At 34.3% G+C, this 7,666-nt stretch overlaps 1 long non-coding RNA gene across 2 annotated transcripts; it reads left to right on the top strand.

Moving 5' to 3' along the window:
- The first annotated feature begins 423 nt into the window (after positions 1–423).
- LOC137234161 (uncharacterized) lies at positions 424–7,260 on the top strand. 2 transcript variants are annotated; one of them, XR_010947712.1, is made up of 5 exons: positions 424–960; positions 1,606–1,638; positions 1,706–1,887; positions 5,914–6,064; positions 6,122–7,260. It is a non-coding gene; the product is annotated as an uncharacterized lncRNA (long non-coding RNA). The 2 variants fall into 2 exon arrangements; XR_010947711.1 differs by having other exon boundaries at positions 436–516.
- The last annotated feature ends 406 nt before the right edge of the window (positions 7,261–7,666 follow it).

Raw genomic sequence — 7,666 nt, 5'->3', positions numbered from 1 at the left:
ATCTAGTGAATTTAAACAATAAATATAAACAAACCATGCCGAAAGATATAAAGCGCGTATCGTTCACCAACGTAGAAAACGTACCATCATTCTCTTGTAAGTTCCATCACATATACATCTGTATAAGATATCGTCAACTCTAGTATTTTTTTTTTTTTCAGATAAAAAGTGACAAGTTATAGAGTATGCAGGTTGCAAGGAGTTGGATGCAAAGATAACAAATTTTCAAAGTAAGTTATTTAATGGGCATGGTAGTCACAGTTTTAAGCTATTTGTCGCTCCCCCGGCGAATACATACACTCATCCGTCAGCTTACGAAGATGCATACAAAATCTTATGTGTCGAGCCTATAAATTTCAGTCCAAGGGATAAATTAATGCAATTTCGATAGTACCATCGTTAATATGCGTTCCCTAACTGCTCTCCTGTCATATCGAAAAATTATGTAAACAAATCTGTTTATATTTTGAGAAGTTCAAGATTCATAATATAAATCGTCAACTTTCGCTTAACCAGGTATTTTAAGGGATTTACAAACATCCCTTGACTATAATAAAAAAGGAAAATTATTGTGCTACGGGTTTTTACTTTGGAACATGTGTTTGCTGCTTAGGGCACTTCTAAAGGTTTCCAATATATTGCCCTTATACGTTTGTTGACCTGGCGCTTTAACTAGAGGCAACTTAAAAGTCCTATTGCCACCATTTGGGACGGAAGATTCGATTCCCAAAACCGAATAAAAAAGTCTGTTTATATATAAATAAACTGCACGCAAATTTTCACCGTATGACAGATTTAAATTAAATATAAACCAATTTGTTAGAAAAAGTGATTCAGTGCATAGGGGGTAATTTTGATATATATGGAGCGTGTCATCTGATATATATTCCAACAATAACGGGGCAATGATACTTGGCATGGAGATGCCCAATATCAACATTATATCAGTGGAGAAAAGTGGTAAGAATTGGAAAGGAGGGTGTGGTTCTTTTAATATCACATATCCTTAACAGATTAAGTCACGTAACATAAACTTGGCATATCCGATATTGTTAAATTCATAGCTTTAGCGAGAAGTGGGGTAAATGGGAATGAGGGTCGTGACATCTCCCATACAATATAAATCCCAATCAGAACAATATACTTATTTTCAACACAAAACGGCATATGTTGGAAAGTTCCAAAACTTTAAGAGATATCAAAATTTTAAATTTTTGTGGTTGTTGAAATTTTGATGATTTGGATGCATATTCCATTAGTGCAGCATTTACGATTCCGGGTAATAAAAGAATTTTTGTTAAAGTCTACACTTTCTCCAGTCAAGTTCAGAAAATTGCAATAGAGATAAGAAATTCCAATTTAAACTCAGAAAGTTACAATTTAAGGTCAGAAAATTTAAATTCAAGTTCTGAAAGTTATAAGTAGGGTGTTCCTTCTCAAAAGTTATTTCAATTTTTCCTGTTTGCTGGCAATTGACCCAATTTTAGGGCAGGACAAAGTTTGCCGGTACGCAAATTTTTTTATAAAAGAATGTTCATTGGCATAGCAAAAAGCTCTACATGAATGCAAGATCTATTTAGTAATTTGTGTTGTTTTTACTTTCAGAAACCGTGGAAAACCTGAAGGAGACTATTTTGTGTAAGAATGTCAAATATATTTCTATATACATATTACATTTACCTTAATTCAACTTGATTTTCTTTAGATTTCATGTCTTCTCAAAATGCTGCAGTGATGACTGCACTTGCAGACTAAAAAGTGGTAATGAGCAAGTTAGTTGAAAAAGAAGCTGTAGCATACTCAGTCAAATCTTGCTTTCCTCTGTCGTGTGCAGAGGATTTGTTTAAGATTGATGAAAATGTTGTTCCTGAGAATCGAAGTTTGTTTGTAAGTATTTTTTCCAACAGTGAAAATTATAAATAATCAATTCGGTTTGAGGAACTGCAGGTTGAATTTTTTTATACTCAGTTGAGCAGAGCTCACAGTCGGCAGTCGTTGAAGATATCATGATGAAATTTGGCAGGAACGTTACTCTTATTACTATATGTATGCTAAATAAAAATTAGCAAAATCGGAGAACGACCACGCCCACTTTTAAAAAAAAATTTTTTTAAGTCAAATTTTAAAAGAAAAGTTAATATCTTTACAGTATATAAGTAAATTATGTCAACATTCAACTCCAGTAATGATATGGTGCAACAAAATACAAAAATAACAGAAATTTTCAAAATGGGCGTGGCTCCACCCTTTTTCATTTAATTTGTCTAGAATACTTTTAATGTCATAAGTCGAACAAAAATTTACCAATCCCCGTGAAATTTGGTAGAGGCTTAGATTCTAGGACGATAAGTGTTTTCTGTGAAAAAGGGCGAAATCGGTTGAAGCCACGCCCAGTTTTTATACACAGTCGACCGTCTGTCCTTCCGCTTGGCCGTTAACACGATAACTTGAGCAAAAATCGATATATCTTTACCAAAGTCATTTCACGTACTTATCTGAACTCACTCTATATTGGTGTAAAAATGGCCCAAATCCGACTATGACCACGCCCACTTTGTAAAATGGGTGTGACACCTACCATATTAAGTAGAAGAAAATGAAAAAGTTTTGCAGCGCGAAATCAAAAGTCCTTGGAATTTTGGAAGGATAACTGTTCGTGGTATTACATATAGAGCACCCCTGGTCCACCTTTATGGCGATCTCTCGAAAAGGCGTCCACCTATAGAACTAAGGCCCACGCCCTTTTAAAAAGACTTATTGACACCTTTCATTTGACACCTATAACGTACACACAAAGTCTAGAGTCACCCCTGGTCCACCTTTATGGCGATATCTCGAAACGGCATCCACCTATGGAACTAAGGGTCACTCCCTTTTAAAATACTCATTAACACTTTTCATTTGATACCCGTATCGTACAAACCAATTCTAGAGTCAACCCTGATCCACCTTTATGGCGATATTTCGAAAAGACGTCCACCTATAGAACTAAGCCCCACTCCCTTTTAAAATACTTATTAACACCTTTCATTTGATACCCATATCGTACAAACAAATTCTAGAGTCAGCCCTGGCCACCTTTATGGCGATATCTCGAAAAGACGTCCACTTATAGATTTAAGGCCCACTCCCTTTTAAAATAATCATTAACACCTTTCATTTGATACCCATATCGTACAAAAAAAATCTAGAGTCACCCCTGGTCCACCTTTATGGCGATATCTCGAAAAGGCGTCCACCTATAGAACTAAGGCCCACTCCCTTTTAAAATACTCATTAACACCTTTGGTTTGATACCCATATCGTACAAACAAATTCTAGAGTCACCCCTGGTCTGCCTTTATGGCGATATCTCGAAAAGGCGTCCACCTATAGAACTAAGACCCACTCCCTTTTAAAATACTTATTAACACCTTTCATTTGATACCCATATCGTACAAACAAATTCTAGGGTCAGCCCTGGTCCGCCTTTATGGTGATATCTCGAAAAGACGTACACTTATAGATTTAAGGCCCACTCTCTTTTAAAGTACTCATTAACACCTTTGCTTTGATACCCATATCGTACAAAAAAATGTAGAGTCACCCCTGGTCCACCTTTATGGCGATATCTCGAAAAGGCCCACTCTCTTTTAAAATACTCATTAACACTTTTCATTTGATATCCATATTGTACAAACGCATTCTAGAGTCACCCCTGGTCGACGTTTATGTTGATATCCCGAAAAGGCGTCCACGAATAGAACTAAGGCCCATTCCCTTTTAAAATACTTATTAACACCTTTCGTTTGATACCCATATTGTACAAAAGCATTCTAGAGTCACCCCTGGTCCACCTTTATAACGATATTCCGAAAAGGCGTCCACCTATAGAACTAAGGCTCACTCCCTTTTAAAATACTCATTAACATCTTTCATTTGATACCCATATTGTACAAACGCATTCTAGAGTCACCCCTGGTCCACGCTTATGGCGATATCTCGAAAAGGCGTCCACATATAGATTTAAGGCCCACCCCCTTTTAAAATACCCATTAACACCTTTCATTTGATACCCATATCGTACAAAAAAAATCTAGAGTCAACCATGGTCCACCTTTATGGCAATAACTCAAAAAGGCGTCCACCTATAGAACAAAGGCCCACGCCCTTTTAAAATACTCATTAACACCTTTCATTTGATACTCATATTGTACAAAAGCATTCTAGAGTCAAGCCTGGTCCACCTTTATAACGATATTCCGAAAAGGCGTCCACCTATAGAACTAAGGCCCTCTCCCTTTTAAAATACTCATTAACACCTTTCATTTGATACCCATATTGTACAAACGCATTCTAGGGTCACCCCTGATCCACGTTTATGGCGATATCTCGAAAAGGCGTCCACTTATAGATTTAAGGCCCACTCCCTTTTAAAATACTCATTACCACCTTTCATTTGATACTCATATCGTACAAAAAAATTCTAGAGTCACCCCTGGTCCACCTTTATGGCAATATCTCAAAAAAGCGTCCACCTATAGAACTAAGGCCCACGCCCTTTTAAAATACTCATTAACACCTTTCATTTGATAACCATATCGTACAAACAAATTCTAGAGTCACCCCTGGTTCACCTTTATGGCGATATCTCGAAAAGGCGTCCTCCTATAGAACTTAGGCCCACTCCCTTTTAAAATACTCATTAACACTTTCATTTGATACCCATGTAGTACAAACAAATTCTAGAGTCAGCCCTGGTCCACCTCTATGGCGATAACCCGAAATGGCGTCCACCTATAGAACTATCGCCCACTCCCTTTTAAAATACTCTTTAACACCTTTCATTTGATACACATGTCATACAAACACATTCCAGGGTTACCCTAGGTTCATTTTACTACGAGGTGATTTTCCCTTATTTTGTCTCCATAGCTCTCCACTGAGTATGTAATGTTCGGTTACACCCGAACTTAGCCTTCCTTACTTGTTTTACTTACGTTTTCTAAAGTCGGGTTAATTTTTTCAGAAAGGGAACTCCGCCTATCACACGGAAGGTCCTAGGTTCAAGTCACGAGAAAAAACCTCAAACATTTAGAAACATATTTTTTCAATTAGAAGAAAGTATTTCTCGGCAGTGATTTGGCAAACACTAAGAGTGTATTTGTGCATGAAAAGCTTCTCAGTCCAAATTCATCTGCCTTGCAGATGACGTTCACAGTCGCCGTGAGCCTTTTAGTTCGCGTCTCGCCAATTTCTAAGAAAAACCAAAAAAAGCACTATGCAAATTGAAAGAAAAGTTCGGCCTAAATCTCGTCGTAGGTAAATCACGCCAAGTATTAATTTTATTTTATTTCCAAAAACTTAAACTAATTGTCAGTACGATAAGCGCTCTTGGCTAAGCATATGGAGTTTGGTTACACCCGATCTTAGACTTAATTTTTCTTTTTAAATAAAAAATTAAAAACGAATAGGTGGAAAAAATTTTCAAATCTCAATATATAGTAATTGGTGAATCAGATTAATGACATAAACTAAAGACCTCGCCTACCCATTAAATCCATATTGTATTATCATTTTCACAAATAGTTTGACAGATTCATATTTATCGTTGGCGTAAAATCGGTTACGTCATTGTAGAACAAAATACGGCCCCAGAACAAACATTTCAAAAACTATTTTCCATAGTCTTATGATGTTTTTCTTCATTGTACTTTCTTCTGGACAGTAAGCATTTGTTTTAAAATTTTCTTAATTACTTATCGGAAGCTCAATTCATCAAGTACCTAACCAACAAATATAAGTTATGTGAAAAATTCTTTTTAAAAGCAATTTTTGGTTATGGACTTTGTGAATGGAGCTAAAGCTATGTTGTGCTTGGAACGATTTTGTATAATACTTGGTATATTCTAATAATTATTTTCATTTTCACAGATTTCAACACATAGGAACTTGCTGCAAAATTCGGTGAAGAAATACCTTGAAAAAGTCCTCAGCAGTGCAGTCATAATGGACTACAATGTTGACGGGACGCATGGGAAGAAGGGCCTTAAAGACCACTCAAAGTTTTATTCAGTTTTCTTGGGTAACATCCGTAAAAAGTATTAAATTTACATAATCTTGATATTTTATTATTTCGCAGAATCTATTATAAGCCTGACTTCCAATGATGAACCGGAAGAACAACTTAGAAAGCAATGCAGTTGCACAAGAAGGGGATTTAAAAAAAAAAGGCGGCATGGCGAAGGCAATAAAAACATTGCCAGAAAGTCTGGAGTAAACTGTTTTTCACTACACCTTTTTCAGGTTTAGTTGGGAAAGTTGCAATTGAAGTTCAAAAAATTAGAAATGAAGTTCAGAATGTTCAATTGGAGTTCAGACAATTACAATTTGAATTCAGAATTTACAACTAAAACTCACAAAATTAAAATTGAAGTTCAAAAAATTTTGAATTTAAATTTCCTAACCTACAATTGCAATTTTTTTAACTACAATTCTGTATTCTGAGCTACAATTGTAATTTTCTTAACTCCAATTATAATTTTCTAAACTTCAATTTAAAATTCTGAACTTCAACTGCAACTTTCTCAACTAAAACAGGTGTAGCTATTTAGTTGCATAAGAATGATGAAACCTTGAAGGCTAATTTTTGAAATGAATTTGAGTTTAGTTAGAAAATTTTGAATTATAATTTTTTAGTTTTTATATATAAGTAATTTTAATTTACATTAGTTCCTAAGTTGAAGGTTATATTTGAAATGAATTTGAGTTTAAGTAATTTTAATTTATGATGTATATTGGAACGATTTTCCGTCATCCCTTGTCAAATTTGTTTTCGAGACAAACCGGTTTCGGCGTTGTGCCATCATCAGTGTCGATTTTCGTTCTCTTCAGAAACCAAATTTGAGCTGGGATGACGGAAACTCGTTCCAATATACATCATTTATCCACCCTGTCGGAAAATTAACAAAACAAAATAAGTCAATTTTAATTTACTTTAGTTCCTAAGTTTATATATTTTGAAGTGATACATATGAAGTGATATCTATACATAAATACTTTTATAATTAAATTAAATTAACCAAAAATGCATTTTAACTAGTTTAGTAATTTTGAATTATACTTTTTAGTTTTTATATACGCAGTTATATGTATTTTTATTAAAATCTATTCCAAAGTATTATGTATTGAAGTGATATATTATAAAGTGATATATGTATATGTGTACACACTCTTTATCTATATTAAATATAATAAATAAAATGAATTTGAGGAAATTTATCAATTTTCAAGTAATTTTTCAACCCGACTACGACTAGTATATTAACAACTTCCCTGTCCCCATACAAAGCGCTTTGAGAATGCACCACGCCCATTACTTTTTTGTATTGCTTAATTGAATAATATGAATATATATTATAAAATATTATTTTTATAAATAATTTGACATATATTTACTTATTTTGTCTATTTTATTTTGTGAGTCAAATGTGACTCCTGAACGTAGCAAAAACAATTTTGTTTACCACGTTCAATGAGTCACATGTACATATAGGACCATAAGAAATAATTTAAGTTTTCGAATCACAATAACGGTAAATTTATATATAAATGTCAAAAGCGTATATTAGTGTGCTTTTTTGTTTAATTGAAGTTAGAAGTATATACAAAAATTGAAGAAAATGAG

Source organism: Eurosta solidaginis, chromosome X (assembly GCF_040869045.1).
Source record: "Eurosta solidaginis isolate ZX-2024a chromosome X, ASM4086904v1, whole genome shotgun sequence".
NCBI lineage: Eukaryota > Metazoa > Arthropoda > Insecta > Diptera > Tephritidae > Eurosta > Eurosta solidaginis.
This window is presented reverse-complemented; position numbering and strand designations above follow the sequence as displayed.